At 39.0% G+C, this 3,236-nt stretch overlaps 1 non-coding gene across 1 annotated transcript; it reads right to left on the bottom strand.

Moving 5' to 3' along the window:
* Window positions 1–463: 463 nt before the first annotated feature.
* On the bottom strand, window positions 464–570 carry LOC142428330 (U6 spliceosomal RNA). The gene has a single exon (XR_012780252.1). It is a non-coding gene; the product is annotated as a U6 spliceosomal RNA (small nuclear RNA).
* Between the last annotated feature and the right edge of the window lie 2,666 nt (window positions 571–3,236).

Below are 3,236 nucleotides of genomic sequence, written 5' to 3'. Positions count from 1 at the left end.
GTCACCATTGCTTCTTCACTACAGTTTTCTTTATTCCATCAGGCAGTGACATATTTTCTTTAGATTTTTTAAGATGGCAGATTTGGCTCCTACACTGTTGGACATATCTTCTCATGGCTTCATCAAAAGAATGAGTCTGTTTGAAATGTGTCCAGTTGGTCAATAAATGAGAATTCCTATTCCTTATATTTGTTTATGTTGATAAAAAGCCCTGAAGAAACATTCCTCACTGGTAATGTCCCTTTCTACAACAGATGAAATCCTTCCTAGGCTTGCAGTATCTTTACCTAGCCTTACATAATTAACACAATTATTGTGCTATTATTAAAAACACAGCCACTGAAGGTGGTTTATTTTGCTTGAACTTTTTTTAAAAAACAAATAATTGTGTCTCTTCAGAGGATCCCATTCATAACATATCCCATGTATTGAGGTTGATACCTCATCATCTTTACTTTTTTTTTTTAATATGGAATGCTTCACGAATTTGTGTGTCATCCTTGTGCAGGGGCCATGCTAATCTTCTCTGTATCGTTCCAATTATAGCACATGTGTTGCCGAAGCAAACACCATCTTTGCTTTTTAATAGCATTTGTCCTGTACTTCTTCCAAGAGACCAAAAACAAAAGATACAAACTCATTGCCATAGAAATGATTCCAACACAGAGTAACTTTAAAGTTGTGGGTAGAGCTGCCCCAGAGGTTTCTTGCACTGTAACTATGTATGGGCATAGAAACTTTGTCTTTCTCCAGTGAAATGACTGATACTTTCAAAGTACTGACCCAGGAGTTAGCTCACTGTACTACCATTGCTCCATTATCCATGATAGGTTTGTGATAAGAATTGTACGAGCCCCCTAGAAAATGATTAAAAAAAAAACATCTCTTAATTTTCAATGAGAATTCTGCAACAGGTCTTTTTGAAGATATTATTACTTATTTTAAAAGGGACACCACTAACTTCCTTTTCTATCTCTTCATTCAGGAACATATCACTTCACATGCTCATTGTTTTTTATCCATCTTTAGATACAGCTTGATGGCACTTTTGAAGATATCACAGAAGCCCACATTTTATTTAGTCTGTTAATCCAGAGACCACAAATCTGGGATGATTTCTAAGTTCAGCCCCTTCAAGTGTCTTGTGAATAACTGCCGGCCTGCCTTTAGGAGAACACAAGTAGGTGATGATACTGGTAGTATAATCATTGAGCTTGTATTCCGTTAGTTTAACTAGTAAAATTCAGAACCATGAAAGGGAGGTCATCATGTGCTTCAATATTCTCAGTCCCTCTTCAATTCTTATTTGTCTCATTCATATGCAATCCTTGTATGAAACTCCTGTGTGAGAACTTTGTATGAATATCCTGTGTGAGAACTTTGTATGAATTTGTGTAACCATAGTTTTCCAGGATATAAGTAGCAATAGATATTGGTTTCAGCATATTTGTTAGTCTAGGTAGACTAGAGAAACAAATTCATAGACACTCACGTGTATAAGAAAAAAAGCTTTACATACAAGAACAATTGGGTACTAAGAAAACATCCGAGCCCAGTCCAGATCAAGTCCATAAGCCCAATATTAGCCCAGATGTGCAATACTAGTCCATAAATTCCTTGTTACACTCACACAGTCAAGTAATGATGGATGCAGGAAGATCACAGGCCAATGGGTGAAAAGCCTTGTAAATCCAGTGGCTGTAGAAGCACCGCAGCGCTGGCAGGGGTCTCCACATGGCTCCTATAACTCCCAGGGCTCTGGCTCCATCAGCCTTTCTCCATGTGGCTTGTCAAAAGCGATGTCTAGCGATGGGGAGAGGGCGGGGGTCCCACCCCCAGTGAGCTATTTGTCTCCTTAGTGCCTCCAAAGAGGTCATCAAGCTGCTGCCTAATTGACAGGCTAACCCCCACCCCTCTCACTCTTAAATATGTGCTTTTTGTTTTGTTTTTTTGGGGGGTTAGCTAAGTTCATTCATTTCAAACTCATAACAACCCTATACGCAAAAGAACAAACCAACATACAATATTGAGTCATTTTCATTATGGTTCATAACTCTGAGCCCGTTATTGAAGCTATTGTGTCATTCCATCTCCTCATGGGCCTTATTCTGTTTGACTGTCCTCTACTTTGCCAAGTATGATACCCTTTTCCAAGTACTGGGGTCTCTTGATATCAAGTTCAAAAATGTGAGATGAAGTACCATCATCCTTGTTTCTAAGGAATATTCTGGATGTACTACTCCAAGAAAGATTTGTTTGTTCCTTTAGCCAAACCAAAACCACTAGCATTAAGTCAGTGCTGACTCATAGCGACCGCCCTGTGAGTTTCCAAGACTGTAACGGTTTACAGGAATAGAAAGTCCAGTCTTTCTCCTGAGCAGCTTCTGCTGCTGGTGGTTCATCAGTTAACCTTTACTCTGCGATCCACATGGTTAGTTCCTTTGACAGTCCATGGTAATTCCAATATTCCTCAATAGCACCACAATTCACATGCAATGATTCTTTACTCTTCTTTACTCAATGCTCAACTTTCACAAGAATATGAAGCAAATGAAAATACCATCACTTGAGTTAAACTTGGTATGAAGACATATGGCAGTAAATTTAAGTAAAGACATGGTTACCCAATTTAACAATATTTTTGATGATTTGGATGTTGCCTGACCACACTAGAACGTTCCATTGTTTAAATATAGACTAATGTAGGTGTCATGAATCAGAAGAGATATGGCTCTGGTTTGTGGTGAATATTTTCATTAGCTATCTATTTACATAGTCATTTATCCTCCTTTCTGTCTGGCTGTTTGTTTCTCTCTCTCTCTCTGTTGATATCTGCTCTACCTATCACTGGGAATAAAAATGTCCTTGATTTGTGGCTGCATATAACTCCCAGAACAGGTTACACTCTTGTGTGGATTAAGAGAAGTCTGCAGTAGATAAAGTGAAGACTTCAGAAAAAAATCTGGGTTACCCTAAAAGCACTGTTAGCAGCATTCTTTGAGTGGGAGGAGCAGACCCAGAGGCCTCCCTTTATCCTGTTCAAGTTGATTTACAAATGCACCTCCAATATGCAAATACCTCTGGCAGCCACATGAAGCCACAGCACCCATATATGTAAATTCAAAATCCTCATCACTCTGGATAGCCTTTTGGGGTGTCATAAATCTTATCCACATGAACATGAAGCATGTGTGGGTTTTCCTTTCTGGTGGCAACTCTGGGAGGTGAGTGCTTCA

Source organism: Tenrec ecaudatus, chromosome 15 (genome assembly GCF_050624435.1).
Source record: "Tenrec ecaudatus isolate mTenEca1 chromosome 15, mTenEca1.hap1, whole genome shotgun sequence".
NCBI classification, from domain to species: domain Eukaryota; kingdom Metazoa; phylum Chordata; class Mammalia; order Afrosoricida; family Tenrecidae; genus Tenrec; species Tenrec ecaudatus.
This window is presented reverse-complemented; position numbering and strand designations above follow the sequence as displayed.